Source organism: Giraffa tippelskirchi, chromosome 10 (genome assembly GCF_054371585.1).
Source record: "Giraffa tippelskirchi isolate mGirTip1 chromosome 10, T2T-mGirTip1v1.2.pri, whole genome shotgun sequence".
NCBI lineage: Eukaryota > Metazoa > Chordata > Mammalia > Artiodactyla > Giraffidae > Giraffa > Giraffa tippelskirchi.
In genome coordinates, this window is record NC_137284.1 from 93,551,090 (window position 1) to 93,577,481 (window position 26,392).

Below are 26,392 nucleotides of genomic sequence, written 5' to 3' on the forward strand. Positions count from 1 at the left end.
GCCAATGCAGGAGACACAGATTCCACCCCTGACCAGGGAAGATCCCGCATGCCACGAAGCAGCTAAGTCCGTGTGCCACAACCACTGAGCCTGTGCTCTGGAGCCCATGCTTGGCAACTAGAGAAGTCACCACAATGAGAAGCCCACACACCTCAACTAGAGAGTAGCCCCTGCTTGCCACAACTAGAGAAAAGCCCGTGTAGCAACAAAGACCAAGCACAGCCAAAATAAATAAATAAATACATTAAAATTACTTGAAAAAAAAAAGACTATCTACACTGAGAAAATCCAGGTATACTGATCTTCAAGGAGAGAAAGAAGAATATTCAGGAGAAAGCAGAGGTGGCCATGCTCTCAAAGCATAAGGATTTCCATGATGCTGATTACCACGTGGCTTCCATGGATGGGAGGCCATGGCTAAGCCCCAGTAAAAGGCACTGGAAAATCTCTCTGACCAGCCTTCAATGTTGACATATCAAGAACAAAGCCTAGAGGTTTGAGCACTGAGCTGTAGGTGAGTGTCTGTATAAAAGGGAAATGACAGAGGAGACTACAGTTCTTCCATCATGGAGAAGAGGACTCGAGGAATTAAAGAAGATAGTATTCTGGAAGGTGAAACTAAGGTAGAAGGAATCTTGCATACTCATTCCCTGTAAGTAGGTGGTCCTAGATGATAGAAACCTACATAAACCTCAGGCTAGTTGAGGAAAAGTCTAAGAACATCTGGGCTTGTGCTCCAATACTGTTCTCCTTGTTATGAGTTCTTCTCTAAAAAGATAGGCTGATGTTCAAACCTCTGGTTTCTGTGAAAGTGATCTTATTTGGAAATAGGGTCTTTGTAGATGTAATCAAAATAAATGAGATCATACTGGATTAGGGTAGTCCCTTATTCAGTAACTGGTATCCTTATAAGAGAAATTGGAGGCAGAGACACACATTGAGAACACCAGGTGATGATGGAGGCACATTCAGCTGGAAGCCAAAGAGTGCCACAGATTGCTGGCAACTACCAGAAGCTGTTCATTGGAAGGACTGATGTTGAAGCTGAAACTCCAATACTTTGGCCACCTCATGCGAAGAGTTGACTCATTGGAAAAGACCCTAATGCTGGGTAGGATTGGGGGCAGGAGGAGAAGGGACGACAGAGGATGAGATGGTTGAATGGTATCACCCACTCGATGGACATGGGTTTGTGTAGACTCTGGGAGTTGGTGATGGACAGAGAGGCCTGGCGTGCTGCAATTCATGGGGTCGCAAAGAGTCGGACACGACTGAACGACTGAACTGAACTGAACCAGAAGCTAGGAGAGTGACATGAAGCAGATTCTCCCTTAGAACCTCCAGAAGAAGGAACCAACCTTGCCAATACCTTGATTTAGGACTTCCATCTTCTAAAACCATGGAAGAATAATTTCTGACGTTTTAACTGATGGTTTGTTATTGAAGTCTTAGGAAACTAATTCACTCCTGCTATATCCAACATGCGGTGGATGTGGTAGAAGACTCCTGGTGGAGAGAAGTGTCTACCCTAGATTGATGAGTACACCAGTGAGTGTGAAGGAAGAGTCAGAGAGGTTCCCTGTGAGGAATATAGAAGTTATGAGGAGACCTTGTAGCTGGAGAACCTTAGAGATTAATAGGGTCTATCAGAGCTGCTGTGTTTCCAAGTTTTTTCTTCCATTCCAAAGGTTGTCTTTTCACTCTACCATTTCCTTTGCTGTGAGAAGCTTTTTACTTCTGATGTAGTCCCACTTGTCTATTTCTCGTTTTGTATATGCGCTTTTGGTGTCATAGTTAAAAAATCACTGCCAAGATCAATGTCATGAAGCTTTTCCCATATGTTTTCTTCTAGGAGGTTTACAGTTTCAGGTTTTACATTTAAGTCTTTAATCCATTTTGAGTTGATGTGATGTAGAATATGAGATAAGGGTCCCATTATACTCTTTCACACATGCATATCAGTATTCTCAATACCTTTCTGGATATCTATTCAAAAGAATTGAAATCAGGATGTTGGAGAGAGATTTGCACTCCCATATTCATTGCAGCATTATTCTCAACAGCAGAAACAGAGAAACAACCTAATGTTCATAAACAAATGAATGGATAAAAAATGTGGCATATGCTTGTAATGGAATAGTAGTTGGCATTAAAAAAGAAGGAAATCCTGCCATATGTGGCAGCATTATGAGCCTGAGGACATTACGTTGGGTGAAATAAACTCATCACAGGACAAGTACTGCATGATACCATTTTATTTATGAGGTATATAAAATAGTCAAACAGAGAAGCAGAGAGTAGAATTGTGATTTCCAGGGACTGAGTAAGGGTGGAAATGCAGAGTTGCTATTCAATAGGTATAAAGTTTCAGTTATGCAAGGTGATTAAGTTCTAGAGACCTTTTGTACAACATCGTGCTTATTGTTAACATTATTGTACAGTTAAATTTTTTTAAGATGGTAGGTCTCATACTGAGTGTTTTTATAACAATGAAAACATGATAAAAGAAAAAAAAGTCTCTAAAAAAAGTGCTGATATGGGGTGCTCAGTCACCAGGAGAGGCAGCTGTGGTCCTCAAAAACAAACGCTATTTATTGAAAAGGCCAAAACAGTAAACCAAACACTGGACCAGCTGCTAAAACTTCAGCAGAAAGTGCAGGGAAGACAGAAAATGATGTCCAAAAAGCAGGAGAGGTGAGCTACATCCCAGTGAGATCTCAGCTCTCAGTGGTCCAGAGAAGGACCAAAAGAGAATAAGAAACCCTTAACTCCCATCCTCTGGAATACCCATAAGCTCCTTCTGTGCCCATATGCCATCTGAGGAAAAGGCAGAAACCCTGAAAGACTGAGCAATTAATTACCCACATGGTATCACACTGATCTGAAGTACACTGTAAAAACTAAAAACAAACAAAAAAATACTGAGTTGCCTTGAATGGGCAAGCTTTTCCTTTTTTCTTTCTTTCTTTGGTTGCATAGCATGTGAGATCTCAGTTCCCAGACCAGGGATCAAACCCATGCCCCCAGCATCGGGACCATGGAGTCTTAACCACTAGACTGGAGGGAACTCCCAATGGTCAATCTTTAATCACCCCACCACTTTTGCCTTCCTGCACTTGGAAGGGGCTGCATAACAAGATAAGGCACATTGATTCTTTTATCTCAACATGTGTTGACTGGCTACCAGGAGTCTGCAGACTTCTAGTCCAATTAGAGAAAACAAAGAAAGGTACATTCTTTTTCACATTTGAATTTTAGTACATACATTTAGACTCTCCTATACCCTCTAAAGCTTCCCAGGTGGCTCAGTGATAAAGAATCTGCTTGCCAATGCAGGAGACACAGGAGATGCGGGTTCTATCCCTGGGTCAAGAAGATCCCCCGGGGTAGGGAATGCAACCCACTCCAGTATTCTTGCCTGGAAAATCCTATGAACAGAGGAGCCTGGGAGCGGGGGGTCTACAATCCGTAGGGTCAAAGTCGGACAAAACTGAGCAACTGAGCATGCATGCATACCCTCTAAGCCTATCCAGAACGGCCTCCCTTTCAACATTGAGGGGAGGGCTGACTTTGGACGGTGGTTGGGGGATATCAAGTGAGGGAGTAGTTTGTTGATACATATTTATTGAACACTTGCCTTGTACAAGACGCCATGAAGGGAGAATGCAGAGGCAGGTGGGGCAATATGGGGATGAGTGAAGCAGGACCATAGGAGCAGAAGTGTCTTTCTTTTCCTCTCCCCAACCTTTGCAAACAGCCTTCACAAATACTATAAATTATATTTATAAATCTCAACTGGATTCCAGGAGAAGGGGAGAGGTAGGCTAGAAGCTTAGGACCAACTTTTTGATGGCTTTTGAAGAAAAGATACAAACTCAATTAGGCTAAGGGGTCTTCCCTCTAAAGTCCTCTAGATCTTTAGGGAACTACAGGAGGAGCTACAAAGGAGAGAAGCAAAGACAAAGTTCACTCTAAAACACAAAAGAATGACCTAAATATTTCTTGCCCAAACCTCCCCTAGAAGCATGCTGACAAGCCTGAAATCATTTTCAAGTTGGTAATCATTCAAGACAACCTGGCTAAAGATAAGCAGGCTATTAGAACTGTCTGTACAGCTAAGAGAAAAAAACCACTGACTTTTTGCCAAAATGAGCTCAAAATGAGTCAAAATCCACCCAGTTCACAGTCAAGCAAAATGACTTGGGACAAGAACCAGAGAAACATCTTAAATGAGTGTTTAGCACCCTAAAGTTAGCCACATGACATTCTTTTATAAGGATTACTTTATTCACATTCTTGATCAAAGACCTTACCACTTAAAGGGAAATGTAGACTTCATTGTAAGGGCAGAACACAATATTTTGTCTTACTTATATGATTTTTCAGCTTATATGATAAATACAGATTGTGGCCAAGTTTATTTTAGGCATGATAAACATAAACATTTTATATATCAAGCAAAAGCACGAAACAGGCAACCTTTCTGACTATACTAATGGCTATATTGAGGAAAGAATGTGAGATAACATTTCATAACTCTGGTTCATCAACCACAAATCTGATGGGATTAAATAAGTGCAATGAAAATGAGCAATGATAACATTAAATGTGGAAAAGGAAGGACAGGTCATGACTAGTTATTTCTTGAATCCCTGCTTTGGCTAACATAAAGTATAACCCAGGGAGAACTTTGATCACCATTTCTATAGAAACTGGAACAAAATAAAAGTAGATTTAACCTGAAAATCTCACTTCAAATGAAGAACTTTATGATAAGAAAAAGTGACCACATCGGTAAGAAGTTGGTTAATGAGAAAAAGAAAATTTCCCTTTTACATTCTTTTGGACAGTATTTAGGTAAAAATAAGCTCACTTGGTGGAGAAGGAAATGGTAACCCACTTCAGTATTCTTGCCTGGAGAATCCCATGGACAGAAGAGGCTATAGTTCATAGGGTCGTAAAAAGTCAGACATGTCTGAAGCAACTTGGCATGCACACAAGCTCCCTTGGAGGCCTGGTCATATTCTAGATAAGTACAGGCTTTCTCAGATTAGCTAGATTCTTTGTGTTTGAAAAATTGGCTCTGATCGTTAGTAAGAGGGATTAAATTTATCCAATGTTGCACAGAGGTCATAATAGGATCCAAAGTTTTAATAACAAAAGAACTGGGCCAATTAGGCTGCCTTGCAATGCAGTACGTGGTTTTTTAAATTTGTGAGCTCCCAGTTCCTTAAAATACTCAGATACTCTTATCGTAAAATGTGTAAGTCACCTTATGGTCATATGAATCTGTGGCAAAGCTGTGATCATTTCTCAGAGGCAGCATCTTCCCTCCAGAAGACTGTGTGATCAGTAGTGTAAAGAAGCTTGTCAAAGTGACATGGGCATTACTGTCAAGTAACTGACTCTGCATGGAACCTGATCATTTACATGGGCCAGATTTTGCCTTTTCTCTCTGGTATGTCAAGAGTTCCTGTCACAGTGGTGGGATTGTTATCCCCCCAACTCCCACCCTTTCTGTTCATGGTGGGGGTAGGGGGGAAGCTACCCTGCATGATACTTTTTCCTGGCTTTGAACTCTCCAGCTAATGACCAGGTGAGAGGACAACTGTCTTGTTAGTATCTAGTCAAGTTTTATTCCATTATAGGAGGACTCTGAGAGGTCACTACTTTCCAGGGAAAAACTGCAAGATGAGCCATCAGAGAGACCATGAGATGTACATCACTAATTTGAACTCAGACCCTTTTAGCTCCCAGGACTCTCTCTGAGAAGGAACAAGAAACTGTGTGGAAGTACCAATGGGAGGTCAGTCCTGGGATGAAGAGTAAATAAAAGCAACTCCTGGCTTTTAGAAAAACCAAGGACACCTACAGCAACCATTATTCTCAATGGTGAGAAATTGAAACCATTCCCCCAAAGATCAGGAACAAGACAAGGATGTCCACTCTCACCACTATTATTCAACATAGTTCTGGAAGTCCTAGCTACAGCCCTCAGAGAAGAAAAAAAAATAAAAGGAATCCAGATCACAAAAGAAGTAAACTCTGTTTGCAGATGACATGATACTGTACATAGAAAACCCTAAAGATAGTATCAGAAAATTACTAGAGCTAATCAATGAATTTAGCAAAGTTGCAGGATACAAAATCAATACACAGAAATCACTTGCATTTCTATATACTAACAGTGAAAAATCATGAAGAGAAACTAAGAAAGCAATCCCATTCACCAACAAAAAGAATTAAATACCTAAGAATAAACTTACCTAAGGAGACAAAAGAACTGTACACAGAAAATTATAAGACACTGATGAAAGAAATCAAAGACGACATAAACAGATGGAGAGATATTCCGTGTTCCTGGGTAGGAAGAATCAATAGTGTGACAATGACTACTACCAAGTGCAACCTACAGATTCAATGCGACCCCTATCAAATTACCAATGGCATTTTTCACAGAACTAGAACAAAAAATTTCACAATTCATATGGAAACATGAAAGACCCCAGATAGCCAAAGCAGTCTTGAGAAAGAAGAACGGAGCTGGAGGAATCAACCTTCCTGACTTCAGATTATACTACAAAGCGACAGTCATCAAGACAGTATGGTACTGACACAAAAACAAAAATGTAGACCAATGGAACAAGATAGAAAGCCCAGAAATAAACCCATGCACTTATGGGTACCTTAATTTTGACAAAGGAGGCAAGAATACACAATAGGGAAAAGACAGCCTCTTCAGTAAATGGTGCTGGGAAAACTGGACAGCTACATGCAAAAGAATGAAATTAGAACACTTCCTAACACCATACTCAAAGATAAACTGAAAATGGATTAAAGACCTAAATGTAAGACCAGAAACCATAAAACTCTTAGAGGAAAACATAGGCAGAACACTCGATGACATAAATCAAAGCAAGATCCTCTATGACCCACCTCCTAGAGTAATGAAAATAAAAACAAAAGTAAACAAGTGGGACCTGATTAAACTTAAAAGCAAAGGAAATGATAAGCAAGGTGAAAATACAACCCTCAGAATGGGAGAAAATAATAGCAAATGAAACAACTGACAAGGAGTTAATTTCAAAATTTCCAAGCAGCTCATACAACCCAATGTCAGAAAAACAAACAACCCAATCAAAAGTGGGAAAAAGACCTAAACAGACATTTCTCCAAAGAAGACATACAGATGGCTAACAAACACATGAAAAGATGCTCAACATCACTCATTATTAGAGAAATGCAAATCAAAACCACAATGAGATATCACCTCACACCAGTCAGAATGGCCATCATCAAAAAGTCTACAGACAATAAATGCTGGAGAGGGTGTGGAGAAAAGGGAACACTCTTGCACTGTTGGTGCAAATGGAAATTGATGCAGCCAGTATGGAAGATGGTATGGAGATTCCTTAAAAACTAGGAATAAAACCACTATATGACCCAGCAATCCCATTCCTAGGCATATGCCCTGAGGAAACCAGGGTTGAATAGGACACATGTATCCCATTGTCCATTGCAGCACTGTTTACAATAGCTAGGACATGGAAGCAACCTAGATGTCCACCACAGATGAATGGATAAAGAAGTTGTGGTACATATACACAATGGAATATTGCTCAGCCATAAAAAGGAACACATTCGAGTCAGTTCTGATGAGGCAGATGAACATAGAACCTATTATACAGAGTGAAGTGAGTCAGAAATAGAAAGATAAATATCATATTCTAACACACATATAGAGAATCTAGAAAAATGGTACTGAAGAATTTATCTACATGGCAGCGATGGAGAAAGAGACGTAGAGAATAGACTTATGCACATGGGGAGAGGGGAGGAGAGGGCGAGATGTATGGAAAGAGTAACACAGAAACTTACATTGCCATGTGTAAAATAGATAGCCAACGGGAATTTGCTGTATGGCTCAGGAAACTCAAACAGGGGCTCTGTATCAACCTAGAGGGGTGGGATGGGGAGGGAGATGGGAGGAAGGTTCAAAAAGGAGGGGATATATATATATCTATGGCTGATTCATGTCGAGGTTTGACAGAAAACAACAAAATTCTGTAAAGCAATTATCCTACAATAGAAAGAAAGAAAGAAAGAAAATCCAAGGAAAATAGAGAAGAGGTTTTATCCAAGTCGGGTACTTTAAAGATTTGACCAAAGCAAATCATAGAATGATTTTCATGATATGTCTTTTTGTTTAAAACAGTAAAACAATGCTATACATTTTCTGTAGATATGTATATTTGCAGTAAGTGCAGGGAAACATTTTGGTAGTATTTTTACTGTGTAGATGTTGGATTACTCACAGTGGCAACACTTGGGAAGAGACTGAGTTGGAGAGATGATCAAAAGGCACCTAAGCCTAGGCTGTATTGTCTTAATTTGTATAAGGAAATAGTGTTCATGTCTTACTTATATAATTAAAAATCAATTTTAAGAATGCACATGTATACATACATACTCACATAAGCAAAGAATGTCTCTAAAAGAAAACTGAAGAAGTTGGTAAGAGTTTTTGGCTCTAGGGAGGAAAACTCAGTAGCTGGGAGGCAGTTCTGTAAAGGAGACATATTTTTGACTATTAACATAAGCCTTTTCATACCTTGTGAGTTTTGTACCATATGCATGTATTAAATAAAACAAATCAATTAATAATGCAAAGCAAGTCAGTAATTTAGAAAGTTAATTTTAAATATTAATAATAATGAACTTTTAAATGACTTTTAAAGTTTTGTTTGAAAGATTTAGCACACAGTTTAGACCAATTGTTCAAGGACTGAGCTTTATAGAAGAGGAGAACTTGGTTAGAGAGGAGGGAGATCCACTTTCAGGTCTCTGGGACTAGGATAGGTCATGGTCTAATGGTGACCAAAGGTCTTTGAAACTGGGTGCAAAAAATACTTGACATCTACACCAGCCTCCAAGTGCCTTAAGTTAAGAATCAGAATAGGGTAGTCTGAGATTAAACCAAAATCAGTGCTGATGGTGTTTGCAGCCATGAAATTAAAAGACCCTTACTCCTTGGAAGGAAGGTTATGACCAACCTAGATAGCATATTTAAAAGCAGAGACATTACTTTGCCAACAAAGGTCCGTCTAGTCAAGGCTATGGTTTTTCCAGTGGTCATGTATGGATGTGAGAGTTGGACGGTGAAGAAAGCTGAGCACCGAAGAATTGATGTTTTTGAACTGTGGTGTTGGAGAAGACTCTGGAGAGTCCCTTGGACTGCAAGGAGATCCAACCAGCCCATCCTAAAGCAGATCAGTCCTGGGTGTTCATTGGAAGGATTGATGTTGAAGCTGAAACTCCAATACTTTGGCCACCTCATGCGAAGAGTTGACTCATTGGAAAAGACCCTAATGCTGGGAAGGATTGAGGGCAGGAGGAGAAGGCGACGACAGAGGATGAGATGGTTGGGTGGCATCACCGACTCGATGGACATGGGTTTGGGTAAACTCCGGGAGTTGTTGATGGACAGGGAGGCCTGGCGTGCTGCAATTCATGGGGTCGCAAAGAGTCGGACACGACTGAGTGACTGAACTGAACTGAACTAAGATTAAACCAGATGGAGGTGAGTCAAAACAGGAAGAAAAGGAAGGAGAAGAGGAGGAGAAAGAGGAGGAGGGAGAGGGGGAAGAAAGGAAAGAGGTGGATGAAGAGGACAAAGAGGAGGGGAAGAATGAGGGGAAAGAATGAGGAAGAGGAGGAGAGGGAGAGATTGAGAGAGGGGGAAAGGGAGGGAGGAGAGGGAGACAGGAAAGGGAGAGATAGAGAGCGGGAGGTGGGAGGGAGGGAGGAAAGAGAGGAGGGAGAGGGAGGAAGGGAGGGAATATGAACGAGTGAATATGACTTTGGCTTTTCTATTAGAATAAGAACTTCAGATGGATATATAAGTCCTGGCGATGTAACATAATGGTTACTATAGTTAATAATACTTCAATATTGTATGGTATGATTGAAAGTTGCTAAGACAGTGAATCTTAAGTAGATCTTAATATCTATTGCATCACAAGAAAACAAAATTTGTAACTGCATGTGGTGATACATGTTAACTAAACTTATAGTGGTAATCATTTCTCAATATATACATATATCAAATTGTTATATTATATACCTAAGACTAACACAATGTTACATGTCAATTATATTTTAATTGAGAATTCAAAAAAAACAATCCATGATGGTAAATGCTCTGTTTTTTTACTTCTATGTTTCCTAGTTTTAATTTTTATTACCTATCAATCTTTAGGGATCATTAGCACCTAAATTATAATAACTGGAGGTTCATACACCAACGGAGAAGGCGATGGCACCCCACTCCAGTACTCTTGCCTGGAAAATCCCATGGACGGAGGAGCCTGGTAGGCTGCAGTCCATGGGGTTGCTAAGGGTTGGACACGAATGAGCGACTTCACTTTCACTTTTCACTTTCATGCATTGGAGAAGGAAATGGCAACCCACTCCAGTGTTCTTGCCTGGAGAATCCCAGGGACGGGGGAGTCTAGTGGTCTGCCATCTATGGGGTCGCACAGAGTCAGACACAACTGAAGCGACTTAGCAGCAGCAGCAGCAGCAGCATATACCAAAGGGCCTCTGATTTGACAGTTGTATGAGTATGTGCTGGAAAAAGTGTATGTGCTAGGGAAAAGTAGTGCACCTGAGAAAGTGAAACAAGTAAAAAAGAAAACTCTGACAATAGAGGTGGGATGAGATTGTGGTCAGACTTGAATTCCTAAATCCTAATCAACATCGATTAATTGCCTGGGTAGCAGACAATTTTATCCAAAGGCTGGACAGAGGCAAACAAATGATAAAGGCAAAGGCGTTTGGCTTTTCCAAGTGGCTTAAGTGCCATTTCCTTTTAATACCATCCTTCATGGGGCTTCCCAGGTGGAGCTAGTGATAAAGAACTTGTCTGCCAATGCAAGAGACATAAGAGACATGGATTTGATCCCTGGGTCTGGAAGATCCCTGGAGGAGGGCATAGCAACATACTCCAGTTTCTTGCCTGGAGAATCCCAAGGACAGAGGAGCCTGATGGGCTACGGTCCATAGGGTTACACAAAGTCAGACATGACTGAAGCAACTTAGAACACAGGCACCATCTTTCTAAACTTGATAACAAAAGTAAAGGGATGAGATAGGTACAGCTAACCATAGATTTCACTCACCCACTTAGTTTCAGGGAAGAAGACGAATGTACCATCTACACATGTCAGGACATTTAAATAGAGGTCAGGATTCTTGGGAACATGGAAACTCCTGAAGGATCATCAGATTGAAAATTATCCACAAGGATGTGTCATCTTGAAATGACTTGCCAGATACCTTTGACAAGTCACTTGGGTTTAACTGTGGCATGATAACCATGTGATAGCTATAAGCCTGCACTGTCTGACATCCTCAACTGGGCTGGAATGTGGAGATGGGAACCCACATACTGCATATGCTGAAGGGCACACCCTATCCATCTTCTCTGTACTCACCTATTTTGAGAGATAATTTTCATAGAGAATTTTCCTCTGGCTATTTTCTTAGCCCCAACCTTGTATTTAACATGTAAAATTACCTCCTTATCTGCAATCAACTCAGATGATTTCCAGAGAACTTCTTACATGTTACTTGTGTGTGTGTGTGTGTGTGTGTATTAGTTGCTCAGTTGTGTTCAAATCTTTGCAGCCCCACAGACTGTAGCCCACCAGGTTCCTCTGTCCATGGAATTCTCCAGGCAATAATACTGGAGTAAGCAGTCATTTCTTTCTCCAGGGGATCTTCCCAACCCAGGGATCGAATCCGGGTCTCCTGCATTGCAGGCAGATTCTTTACTGTCTGAGTCTCCAGGAAACCCCTACTTATGTGTAGAACGATGTAAATCACTTTCTACTTTTAAATCACCCCACATAACATTCATATTTGTATTCAATTCATAGTCACAGCACTCAGCACAGACTCTAAAGCCTGTAGTCTGAACCATACTCTATGGCTTTTCAAGCTGCACTGCACCCAAGAGGAACTCTGGAGCACAACTTAATAGCCCAAAGCACCTTTGCATGTTGGAACAGGACATATTCCTTTCAAAAACCTCTTAAAGAAAACCAAAGATAAATACAGTTGAATCCTACATTGTGTTTTTCAGGTCAAGGGGGCGGGGCATAAGTTTAAAAGGGCAGAGCCACAGTCTGTTTTGTTTCTTTCATTGTATTTTTTAGTTTTGTTTTCTCAAAAATTAATCTCCTCTTGTTCACACAAAAAACACTTAGACATGTGGCTTTGCTACCTCTTTCCCTTCTCATCTAAGCATAGAGATGAGAGTGCTTCTGGAAAGAGTGCTAATTAGAGGCTTAATTCCAGCTTCAGGTCTGCCATGCACAATACCAGCTTTCCCATCCACCTGGGAATAAAAGCCTGCCATCAAAGAAAACATTTCTCTCTCATCTCAGTTCCAAAAGAGTCATTCAGGGAACATATATCCTGAGGCTAGAAAAGGATATACTTTCTTTCTTTTTCCCAGGTGGGGTAGAGATTATTCATTCAAGGTCAAGTTGGAGACATTTGGGTTTAATAAGTCCCTTGTTCTAAATAACCCTTTATTTACCAGAGCTAGGTAGACAGAAAAAGGTAAAGAACTAAAAATTCCCTTCACATCTCTGCCAAATCTTTGCCAAAATAAAGTTGATAAAGCCAATTAGTTTTTCTGTGAAAGGAGACAAAAACAGTTTTTGTAGAAGCAATGTGGTTGAGAGTATCTCAAGGCTGATATTCAGGAAAAATTATGGAGACCAGATGAAAGTGGAGTATCTTTAAAGAGTGTCTGAAAGAAAAATAATAAATAACAAGAAGACAAAAAAAGCCCTGAAAACACAGAATTCTACATCCAGTGAAAATACCCTTCAAAACTGGAAGTGAAGAAATTTTCAAATAAAACAAAAATAAGAGAATTTGTTGCAAGCAGACCTGCATTATAAGGAACACTAAACAAAGACCTTCAGGCTGCAGGAAAATGATGTTATATAAAGTCTCAGATCCTAAGAAAAGAATGAAGAACATCAGAAATAGTAACTATTTGTATAAATGCTGAACTATTTGGTATACACTTTCTTTTTAATCCCCTTGTTATACAATAACTGTTTAAAACAAACAAAAAGTGTTGTAGAGTTTAAAGTATGTAGATGTAGTACAATAGCTATGGCATAAGGGCCTGGGGTGGGAATATGATTGTAAGATTTGTATATTTATTATATGAAGTGGAACAATATTAACTGTTGGCAGACTGAACAAATTTTTTAAAAATTAAAAATGTATATTGCTATTTCTAAAAGAAATCATTAAATACATAATGCAGAGGAGTATCACAAAAAGCCACAGGGAAATTAAAATGGAATTCAAAAATTATTCTAGTAATTCAAAAAAGACTGGAAAACAAGAACAGAACAGAAAATAGAGATGAAAAGAAAGCTAATAGTAAAACAATAGACCCAACTCAATCATATCAATAATGATGTTGAGTGATATTGAGCAAACACTCCAACTATAGAGCAGAAATTGTTAGAATGTACAAAAATGTATGATCCAACTATTTGTTGTCTATAAAAACTGCACTTTAAATATAAACACCCAGATATGTTGAAACTAAATGAAAGGGAAAAGGCAGACCATGCACAGTAAGCATAAATTATACTAATATCAAAGCAGATTTCTATACTATAAGATTGCCAGATATGAAGAAGGACATTTCATTATATGAAAGTGTCATTCATTAGGAAGAAAAAATAATCAAATATGTGTATGCTTAATATAAGAGCTTCAAAATACATGAAACAAAAATTGATAATACTAAAAGGATGCCATAATGGAATTAAACATCCAAAGGCTTTATCAGGAGAAGTGCTTACATGAAAGGAAGGAGGAAAGAAGCCAGGGAAAGCTGGGAGAGCCCTCAGACCAAGATGTAAGACATAGATATTTGATAAAGATTTATAGAAGAAATTAGGAGCTTCTTTAAAAACTTTGAAGTCACGGGTCTGAATAATAAAGTTATATACATATAACTTCTTATAGATAATAACATTAAAGAATTTTAGGGCATAAAAATATCTTAGCTATAAACTATTCCTGGATGGCAGCTGTGACAGGCAAGGACTTCAAAGGGACCTAGATTTCTCTGCGTCTGTGCTGGGACCAGCCACTGGACTGGACTGGGGCAGGGAGCTCATTTACCTGGTGGCCAGAAGCAGACAAATGCAAACAGGATGGATGCATGTGAAGTGTGGAGGAAGAAAGAAGCCAAGTCAATGTAGGGTCAGGACTGATGTACCAAGTCTGAGGAGCTTTAAATAGGAAACGAGTGAAGCAGACAGTAACCCCAAATATCAGGAGAAAAGAAGTACCAGGTGGACTGAAACAAGGCAATCCAACATTAGGTGGTGAATAAGGCAAGGGTCTTTTAAGATGATTTTATGGCACAAGAATAGGTCAGTTGGCTTCATATTACTGATGAAGCCTACAAAGATTTTTTTAAAATGCTTAATTCTACACAAAGAGACACCCTTCAGATAACAGCAGCCTCAGTGAGAGTTTCATTAAATGACTCCAGTGGGAATTGCATTCAAATCTATGAAATGTGTTCAGAATAATATGAGTGGCTGTCTGCCATATATTTAAAGATTTTCAAGGGCTGATCTGAGTAATCCATTTCAGTGTTAGTGAAAAGATTAAGATGGCATAAATGAAGGCAATAACCTTTAAGGGCTGGCACAAAACACAAGGAGATTAAAAATTAAGCCTTGAAATCATTTTTATAATATTGATTTGGTGCACTGGAGAGCAAAGCATTCATTGTAACTCAATATGAGGGTAATTAAGGATAATGGTGCATCCATCAATTAAAGAATTTAAATATGTTTTGGCAATGTTTTCTCATTATCTGAGGTTTTTCTGAAAAATAAAATACACTTCTCTGAAGAATTTTCTATTATTGATCAAAAATTTTTAAATAAGATGATTCTGTCTGAAATATAGAAAGTGAATTAATTGCAACAGGAGAAAACTGGAAGTAGGGGGAAGCAAGGAATTGTTGCTTAAATTCCCTCAGGAGATTAAAGGTCTAAAAAGGAGACATTAAAAAGTGTCAGTGGGATGCAATGGATTGGGTACTTGAAAATATGTCAGGGGAAGGATGATCAGAACTTGGGGGGCGGGGAGAAAGGGTCAAGGAGTTAACACCTGCGCAGAGGTAAGAGGTTTGGGCAGTCTTGTGGGTGGTGGACTTCTAGGCCATCTGCATAGAGACGCTAGTAGGCAGCAGATTACAAGGATCTGCAGCTTCTTTCGTATGGGAATCTGCACATATTCCTTCAGTCTGAACCCTTTTCCCCAGACTCACACTATCAGAAACCACCCTATCTAACATGTTCCCCTAAGTCTCCTTGTGCTCTATCAGTAGAATCCATTTCTTTCCCAAGTCTCCTTATGCTCTATCATCACATTCCATTTCTGAAGCACCCATGGCCCATACTCATCTCCAAAGTCCTCACAAAATCATCTCTTTCAGCTTTTCTGCTTTCTCCTCATTTTCAACAGGCCAACTCAAAGGAGCCACATACACATGCCACTCTGCACAGGATCCAGTCACACTGCAGACACAGCCCTGTCTCCATTCATTCCACCCTGGAAGCATCTCTCTTCCTCTTTTCCTAACCCCACTATCACCTAAAACCACAGTAACAACAATCCCAAACTTCAAAGACAACTTTGGAGACATTGGTCCAATTGTATGCAACAAAACTCATGCTCTGACTAGAGCATTTAATTATGTTCACACAAACAATGCAAGGGAGAGGGCGTCTTTTTCTGTGCCCCCTAATGCTTTTGAACTGCAGTGCTGAAGAAGACTCCTGAGAGCCCCTTGGACTGCAAGGAGATCAAACCAGTCCATCCTAAAGGAATTCAACCCTGAATGAATTCATTGGAAGGACTGATGCTGAAGCTCTAATACTTTGGCCACTTGATGTGAAGAGCCGACTCTTTGGAAAAGACCATGATGCTGGGAAAGATTGAAGGTGGGAGGAGAAGGGGACGACAGAGGACAGAGGATGAGATGGTTGGATGGCACTACTGGCTCAATGGACACGAGTCTGAGCAAACTCAGGGAGATAGTGAAGGACAGGGAAGCCGTGCTGCAGTTCATGGGGTTGCAAAGAATCCGACATGATTTAGCAACTGAGCAACAACACAAAGGGCCCTTTTAGGTGATCATTTGTAAAACAAAGGAACAGTTTTCCTTAAAAATGAATTCAAATCTCAGCCTTTTAAAGACAATGCTTGCAAATTTGAGAAGACAGCTCCCATTTCCAACCCCCCACTTCATTATATAAAAATGTTTGCAAATGAATTACAATAAACATATTTTAACAAATTGGAATTATACTACATATGGGAAATCAGAAAACAATCCTGGAAGAAAAATCTCTGGCCTCTATCCTTTAGTATTAGATTTGCCTGTGGATAACAGACCCAAATAACTGGTTTGAACATGAGAAAACTTATTTTTATGGAGGTTATGCTCTTTAAATCCCAGAGACTCTTGACTTCCTACAGCTCATCATTCTGTCATCTTTGGAAGAAATGGTCTTCATCCTGATAGACATCTAGAGTATAGGTTTCACATCTGCATTATGGACAGAAGGATGGAGAAAAAGTCCAAACAGCAAAGGAAGTATGCACCACAGGCTCTCTTTTAGGAATTCAATTTAGTCACCATCACATCAATTTCACCAGCTGGAACTTAGTCATGTACTATGTGTGGTTGTCATAGGGACTGAAAAAGACAGCCTTTTCTGGATGGCCATGTGCTAGCAAAAAAATATATATATATATGTGTGTGTGTGTGTGTGGTGTATGTGTGTGTGTGTGTATACACACACACACACATACACCACACACACACATATACAGTTGTTATTACTAACAAAAAAAGGAAAAATGGATTTGGGCAGACCACTATTAGATTTGCTGCAGAACTAAACTTCTGAATATTTCATTAAGACAGATTCCTAGATTACTGAGTTAAAAATGTGTTTGTATTTTAAAAACTTCGTGCTGAAATGACTAACCACTTAACAGTTGACATTCTTTCCTTTCTGGGTACACAGACCACATTTCTCAGTCTCTCTTAAAATAAGATATGGTCACATCAAATTGCTAAGTTGTGTCTGACTCTTTGTGACCCCCATGGACTGTAGCCGCCCCCCTCACCCCACCCCCTGACTCCTCTGTCCATGAGATTTCCAAGCAAGACTACTGGAGCTGGCTGCCATTTCCTTCTCCAGGGATTTTCCCGACCCAGCGATAGAAATCATGTCTCCTGCATTGGCAGGCAGATTCTTTACCATTGAGCCACCTGGGAAGCCCATGGTCACACTGAATGGTGGCTAACAGAATTTGAGCAGAAGTGATGTGTGCCACTTTCTGACCTGGTCCTAGAAAACATTCCATGTTTCCCGCATTACCAGCTGGTCAGATGGAGAAATGTCCCACACAAACTTAGATTTCACTTATTAAAGAGGGCAGAGCTGGCAGCATCTGTTCTCCTATCTAGTATTTATTATGTGTACAAGAAATAAACTTTCATTTTTGAGTCATTAGCATTCAGGAGGCATTTTTGTTACCAGTGTTAACATACCTAAGACAAAGCACTTGATCATTATTGTGAAATAATTTCCAGAAAGATTCCATCAATTCCAACTCACAAAAAGGAGATGTACTAGTCTCTTCCCCTTAGCACAGTGAGTGTTATGAAGTTTTGAAATACTTTCCAATTTAACAGGAAAAAACTCACTGCTTGATATGCATTTCTTTGTTGTCTTATGAGGCTGATTATTTTGAAATGTTCACTAGCCTTTATGTAACTTTGTGCCCCTCTTTTTGGTTGCTATCCCTAAGGTAAAGATTTTTTATAAGATTAAGATTAACCCTAGTTAAAAAGATGGATACTTCTTTGGACAAAGCCAGAATATGAAAAACCATATTAATATAAGAGATAAATGAAAGAGTTGATCATTTCTTTGTTTTATAAAGCAAAGAGAAATCTTCAGCCTCGAAGAGAACAGGAGTTATGCCAGGCATCAAGAGACTTGTTTTTGAATGAAACGGTAAGTAAGTATATGAGTAAAGCCCAAAATCATATGCTCCCAGAAGCACAGATTTAAAAATCCTTCACTCATTAAAGTAACTAATAAGAAAGACTATTTTCTCACTCCAGTGGCATAGGAGGGTCTATTACCATTCCTTACCTATCAGTTGCCAACAGTTCAAAGAAAAACAGTGAAATTCTGGTCCCTGGAGTTCTCTACACACATATGAGGCATTTTCTCATATTTCTTCTCATCCATCCCTGACTCTTTTTTCACATACTACTACCTGTCCAGCAGCAAATATGATGTGGCCCTACTGATAGATTCTGGGATGATTTACCCCCGTCCATAACACCCTTCACTGTTGATCCTTGTTGCCTTTTAGAATCACTTCTGGGTGAGGGTGTGGGTGGCTGTTGGGAACACTGAGGAAAATGCTTGTGGGGTGGGGAAGGGCTGTGTGGGTGACAGTAACAGCCTCATTGTCTTCAGTGTCCAGGTGAGTTCCGCCACTGGGGGCCGCAGGAGGGAGGCGATCAAGATGGGTGCTTATTCTCCTGGGTTCCTCCCTGTGAATTTGCCTCACACTCACCTGTGTCTCACAGTAAACCCACCTTACAAGTCTCTCTTCTTCCAAGTTCTAGTCACTATCCCTGCTTTCACTCCATCAGACCTAGGGATGGTACCAGCTCAGCTCCAGTTAGCCCCAGGCTCCTAAACTAGTCTTTCTTTTCTTTTATATCCTGTCCACATTTTGAGAATTAGGAGTAAATAAACCCTTCTCAGATTATTCTCATTTGAATGTGACATCTATTTTTTATTGAGATGCAGACTTGCACTTATGTTGCTGAAAAATGAGTAGTTGTTGCTTTGCTGCATCTTAAAGAGAATTTTAAATTTTCATATGTGAATTCATGTCTTTAAAGAAATTTGTCTTATTTGAGAGTTACCGAGTTTGACAAGGAGCTTTCAGAAATGCAATCACTATACAGCCATGTGTGGTGTCTGTATGTATAAAATATTTAAGTACCTTATATATAGTTCACACACATATACCATGGATACAAATCAGAATCACCTGAGGAGCTTTTCTTTCACCATTATACTTAAACCAGATTTGCTAGATAAGAATCTCCAGAGTAAGACTAAAGCAGATGTAGTTTGCAAAATTTTGATGTGCACTCCTACTATTTAAGATCTCCTACCACATACAATGGGCTTTCCTGGTAGCTCAGTAGTAAAGAATCTGCCTGCTAATGCAGGTGACATTGGTTCAATCCTTGGGTCAGGAAGATCCTCTGGAGAAGAAAATGGCAACCCACTCTATTATTCTTGCCTGAGAAATCCTATGGACAGAGGAGCCTAGTGGGCTACAGTACATGGGATCACAGAATTGGACACAACGTAGTAACTAAACAACAACCACCATATATAATATAGTAGCAATAACTAAGCTTCTGTAAGAGTAGCCATGTGCTCAGTATCACGTGCATGGCATTTAATAAGTCCTCTGTACATACCAAATAACATCGATACTCGGTATTATAAACCCTCATTCTAGGACCTCTTTTAGAGTTGCCATGACAAGATAAAATTGCCACCCTACCATTCCCATGGGATAAGGTCCACAGAAGTGGGAGGACCTGGTTTCATTCAGGCATCAATTTTACAATGACTATAAGTAAAGGAACCATGTCAACAATTTTAATGGGGAGCTTTGCATTTAACCTTAATGGCATGACATGAAGGATCCAGTTCTCATTTTGGAGGGAGAGAGGCATAATTGCTAAATACTTGAGTACACTGTCTTTAAGTATTATCATCATTAGTAATTTCCTGATTCACTGACCTTGGGCTGGACAGTTTCCCTTCTTTTTAAAAAAGAAATTTTTCTTTTAGACGTGCCGCATGACTTGTGGGATCTTAAGTTCCCTGATCAGGGATGGAACCTTGCCCCCTGCATTGGAAGCACAAAATCTTAATCACTGAACTGCCAGGGGATTCCTGGACAGTCTCCCTTCTTATGGAAGACAAATGGAATCCACATTGGCATTACAGGAAAAAAACAAAACAAAACATTGCTCTCTTTACTGAATGCTTAAATAACTCTGCAGCTTCTATCATTAACATTAGTTACTCTAGGCCAGAGGTCAGCAAACTATTTCCCATGGGGCCAATCCAACCTACACCTGTATTTGTAAATAAAATATTACAGGAACACAGCTGTGTCCAGTTTTTAAAACATATTGTTTATGGTTACTTTCATTCTACAACAGCGAAAACGTCTTAAGATGGAAGCTTGGATTATTACTTTCAGAATTTTTTTCTAATACAAATATTTAAAGCTATAAATTTCCCTCAAACCACTGATTTAGCTATAGACCTTGAATAATTAAATGTTACAATTTAGCAACTCTGTAATCTGCTATGTTCTTCTGAGGATGGATTTCATAGTTGTTAATCTGCCTAGACTCAAACTACATCCCCTTAAAGTGGTGCAGCAGCTGCTATCTCTGTTTAGTTCTTTCTGCTTAAAGTCATTGATTTTTAGCCTGCTTCCCAGGGATCTTCCCTCAGTCTGTTGTAGGTTCAGTTCAGTTCAGTATCTCAGTCGTGTCCAACTCTTTGCGACCCCATGAACCGCAGCACACTAGGCCTCCCTGTCCATCACCAACTCCCGGAGTCTACCCAAACCCATGTCCATTCAGTCGGTGATGCCATCCAACCATCTCATCCTCCATTGTCCCCTTCTCCTCCTGCCCTCAATCTTTCCCAGCATCAAGATCTTTTCAAATCAGTCAGCTCTTCGCATCAGGTGGCCAAAGTATTGGAGTTTAAGTTTCAACATCAGTCCTTCCAATGAACACCCAGGACTGATCTCCTTTAGGATGGACTGGTTGGATCTCTTTGCAGTCCAAGGAACTCTCAAGAGTCTTCTCCAACACCACAGTTCAAAAGCATCAATTCTTCAGCGCTCAGCTTTCTTTATAGTCCAACTCTCACATCCATACATGACCACTGGAAAAACCATACCCTTGACTAGATGAACCTTTGTTGACAAAGTAATGTCTCTGCTTTTTTAATATGCTGTCTAGGTTGGTCAGAACTTTCCTTCTAAGGGGTAAGTGTCTTTTAATTTCATGGCTGCAATCACCATCTGCAGTGATTTTGGAGCCCCCAAAAATGTAAGTCTGACACTGTTTCCACTGTTTCCCCATCTATTTCCCATGAAGTGAGGGGACCGGATGCCATGATCTTAGTTTTCTGAATGTTGAGCTTTAAGCCAACTTTTTCACTCTCCTCTTTTACTTTCATCAAGAGGCTCTTTAGTTCTTCTTTGCTTTCTGCCAGAAGGGTGGTGTAATCTGCGTATCTGAGGTTATTGATATTTCTCCCGGCAATCTTGATTACAGCTTGCCCTTCCTCCAGCCCAGCGTTTCTCATGGTGTACTCTGCATATAAGTTAAATAAGCAGGGTGACAATATACAGCCTTGACGTACTCCTTTTCCTATTTGGAACCAGTCTGTTGTTCCACGTCCAGTTCTGTTTCTTCCTGACCTGCATACAGGTTTCTCAAGAGGCAGGTCAGTTAGTCTGGTATTCCCATCTCTTTCAGAATTTAACCTGTCTGGGTTAGTGGTTAGTAAAGAATCTGGGTAGGGTTTGTCCTAGAGTTTTCAGTTCTTTTGCTGGCCTGTCTGACTCGAGCTCCCTCCACTGACTTTAGAAGAGTATAGGAGAAAGTGCTAAATCTAAAAAGCAGCAGTTTCACAAACTGACTCAGTGCAGTTTTGTCTTTATTTAGAATAGTATTATAATACTATAATTATTTTTTAGGACTCCCTGAGATTTCCCCTGTGCTTGTGTGGTTTAGCAGTCGCTAAGGATGTGAGCAAAATTTACACTCCGATTTTGGATCTCCTCACTTCTGTGGCTCATCACTTTCAGGATTTCTCTCCCTTTCACCCTAAATTTGTTCTGTCAACTCTGAACTTCTTTCTGTGGCACTTCAAGCCAGTAAGATTGTGGTTTTCTGCCACTGGAATTGTGGATATTGGGTAGTGCCTTCAGACCAAAAAAAAAAAAAACCCAACCAAAACACACAAAACCTTACAATTCTATTTTTATCTGTTGCACTTGTGATCTTTCAAGACTGCATCTCCTGGTTTCCATTTGCTTTGACCACTTTCCAGTGCCTTTAAATAGCATTTTTTAAAATACTTTGTTCAGATTTTATAGTTTCATATGCAGGAAGTTTTGCCCAGCAAAATCAATTAATTCACCATTACCAGAAGCCGGACCCCTAAACAGTTGCTTTAAAGGGGTTTTTGGGCAGTTTTCAACTTTGTCGTATGCTCAGTATGAAAGTACCTATTACCATTCATTAGTGATTTTTGATTCCAGTATCAATCCCAGAGTTCATCTTTGATTGCGGTATAAATCCCAATGTAGAGAGAGGTCCTATGATGTGAAATTCCCATTAGCCTAATCCTGTTTATTCATGACAACTTGGTGAGTCCCCACAATCAGCTATTGTCCTGAGGGATCACTACAAAATAGGAAAACAGTTTTCTTTTTCCCATATGTTTGTGTGAATGAATGAAATGAGAATAAGTTTACACTTATAAGTCTTCTAAGATAGCAGAGATAGCAATAGGAAAATCACAAAGATCTGAATCTGAAGGATCTTGACCATGAAAGATCTGAACGTGAATATTCAGAAAAATCATCCCTAACAGTGTAGAAGACTCACCTGTCCAGGCAGGGGCCTCAAGAAAAGAGAAGGTAGAGGGGTATCTAACAGGTAAATAGGAAAGCTAGGGTTGGTGGAGGATCGCATAGCTCTGATCATCACTGATCAACTTTGGGGCCACAGCCAATAAATGGATAAACTTGAAACAGGAATCCAAGGATGGATCAGCTCAGCAGATAATTTCTGCTCCAAAGTGGCTTGAAGACCAAGCATGTTGCTCTCTCATTCAAAGACCCGAGGGTTTTCTAGACTTTCTTCCATATGCAAAAACTCTTTTTTTCTGCCCAGCAGCAGGCAGCAAGATGCAATCTCACCTCCCCACTCCTACCTTCTTTTTTTCAGCCTGAAGAGTGACAGGAAGAAGAAAAAGCAATGAAATATTAGCAGAGCCACAAGCCTGTGTCTCTTTGATCTTCAGTTTTATCCTGACTAGCCTCCAGGTAAGAGCAAATTGCTAACAAGAAGTTTAAAAAACACAGATTAGCAGACTGAAATTTCATTCAGATGCTCTTAACCAGATGTGCCTCTTGCACAATAGCTCCAGTGCCTGTAGGCAGTTGCAAAGATGGGGGAGGAGGTTTGGGGGGGGTTGCTGAGCTATTCAGTTTTGCCGGGCTGAAGAGAAGAACCACTTCCTCCAGTGGTTCTTTCTTGGCTAAATAACAACCTGACCAACACAAAGTGTCTGCCAGTCGCCTCATCATCTTAACCAAATAGCATTTAATATGCATCACTTGTACTTGGGCCTCTCCTGGGCACACTTCAAAAGAAGACAAGTTCACCATGGCCCTGAGGACCTGCAACTTGAAATCTCTGGAGCATCCTCATCTGTGGGGTGTTGAATGGGGAAGGGAAAAGGACCTGAACATTCTGGGGCCTAATCTCATTCTTAAGCAGAGGTTGTTTGGTTTATTCCCTGGATGTGACAAACTGGAATTCTCTCATTGCGGCTTTCTTTTCTAGGAGGCTGGGCCTTAATCTCAATCATAATACTGACATCTTACAATGATTGTGCACTATCTTACAATGATTGTGCACTCAAAAAATGCTCTATTTAAATTGTTTGGAATTCTGGAGAGGATATGGAGGAAAGAGAACCCTCTGACACTGTTGGTGGGAACGTAAAATAGTACAATTATTATGGAGATTTGTATGGAGGTTCCTTAAAAAACTGAAAATAAAACTACCACATTAGCTAGCAATCCCACTCCTGGGCATATATCCAAAGAAAATTCTAATTAAAAAAAATACATGCACCCCAGTGTTCATAGCAGCACTATTTACAATAGCCAAGATGTGGAAGCAACCACAATATCCATCAACAGATGAATACATGAAGAAGATGTGATACATATATACAAAGGAATATTACTCAGCCATAAAAAAGGGTGAAATAATGTCATTTGCAGCAACCAGGTTAGACCTAGAGACTGTCATACTAAGTGAAGTAAGTCAAACAGAGAAAGACAAATATCATGTGATATCATTTGTATGTAGAATCTAAAAAAATGATAGAAATGAGCTTGAGTCACAGATGTAGAAAACAAACTTATGGTTACCAGATGGAAGAGGAGAGGGAAAGGATAAAATGGGAGATTGGGGCTGAGAAAGACACACTACTATATATAAATAATAAGGACCTACTGTAGAGCACATGGAACTCTACTCAATACTTTGTAATGACCTGTTTGGGAAAAGAATCTAAAAAAGGAGTGGATGTATACATATATGTATAACCAATTTACTTGGCTGTACAGCAGAAACTAACACAACATTGGAAATCAACTATACTCCAATAAATAAAAATTTTTTAAAATAAATTATTCAGGCTACTGGAAACTTCAAGCAGTTGTTTGGAAACTTAGAAACACCCAGCAGAAGCAGGATTTATCTTTCTACAAATGAAGTAACAAATGTTTAGTTCACACTTTTGGTTAAATATTTATATTAGAGCTATTTTTTTGCAGTAGTATTACTGAGTGTTCTAATACAGTTTATTTTGTTAGCGGACTTACTTGCTCATGTTACTTCATTGACATTGATATTTTGTGCCTTACATTTGTTTTATAAATACGCATTTGCGTCAATCTGTGAGATGTTCTAATTAGCTGACCAAAAAAAGTGATGTAATTAGTTGGTTCACACAATAAACACTGAGTGAACTATTACTCTCAATTGCCCATCTTCCAGCTGGTGACTTTTATATCATAGTATTTATAAGGCTTCAATTCATTGATTTATCAACTTTGGGCATTCATTCCACACATAGGCCCAGGGACATTGTTTCAGACAAATATAAAGTCTCTGACCTCAAGGATGTATGACCAGTGATAGATGAGTAAGCAAGCAACTTAAAAAATTCAAATAATGATAAATGCTTCAGGGAAAGTGAAGTCAAGTAATGTAGGCCAGAGTTTCTGATAGGCTAATTCAGGAATTCAGCCACATGACTTGTCGGACCAGCATTCCAGATAAGTGAACAGGAATGTATGCAGCTGAAGCAAGCCTCTATTGGAAGTCTAGGGTCCTCATTCATTCATTCATTCACTCATTCATTCAACAAAAGAGAGTGACCATAGACCCCAGCCCTTGTCCTGGAGTCTAACTTAGCTCTGTGAAAATTATGGGGAGTCACTCTTTCCTAACTCTCAGCCTTTAGCCATAAAATGCCTGGGGTCACACCCACTTCTCCATTTATGATTCTTCTAGCTCCTCAGTGGGAAATCACTATATAATTAGGGCTTGCTTCTCTTAGCTGCCATGTGTCATGCTCTATGCTTTCCAAGAACATCTTTATTTACACACATCAATGCCTAGCACCAGGTGGTTGTCAAGGTCACTCAGTGGACCCTCAGCCAAACTCTCCATATAGCTTTCTTATTCTTTCCCCATAAATCAATTACTGAGTTTTTTTTCCATTTACTTTGCCATAGATGATGCTAAAATGCTGGGAATAGAAGGGATGAAAAGCATAGACCCGCAGAATTGGGGGAGCAGTTGGCATTGTCTCTTATGAGGCATGGCTCCTGTGGCCTAGGCCCTTAAGTATGCTGGACATGGAAGGATCTGGAAGGTGCTGAGACTCTCAGAACTCCCAGATTAATTTCTTTCCAACTGTTTCCAACCACATAGTAGTCTTAGGTGCTCACTGCCTGGGCAATATTTGTGAAAAGTTTGCAAATAGAGCATCAATCCCTTTCTGGTAATTCCTGGGAAGCTTCAAGTTTTGTTCTTTAGCAAGCATGGGATCTGAGATTTCTTTGTCTTAACTGTGTGGCTTTTGAATGTTTCTTCTATGGAAAACTTGCTAGAAGGAGATGCATTTATTTGCCAAGGCCCCCTCAAATGCAGGCAGGCACTAGCCTTTCACATCTCTCTGGGTTCCATCCACTTCATTCCATCACCGCCAGGTGAGTCCAGCATTGCCTCTCACCTGGACCACAGCCTTAGACTCAGAACTCGGCTCCCTCCATTCAACTCATTCTCCACTCAGCAGCC

General features: G+C 39.9%; 1 long non-coding RNA gene across 1 annotated transcript in view; it reads right to left on the reverse strand.

The window, feature by feature from the left end:
- Positions 1-8,474: 8,474 nt before the first annotated feature.
- The window catches only part of LOC145524160 (uncharacterized), a 114,192-nt gene continuing 96,274 nt past the window's right edge, over positions 8,475-26,392 (reverse strand). The window contains exon 3 of the long non-coding RNA XR_014067264.1: positions 8,475-8,564. This is a non-coding gene — a long non-coding RNA (uncharacterized LOC145524160). The remainder of the gene's footprint in view (positions 8,565-26,392) is intronic.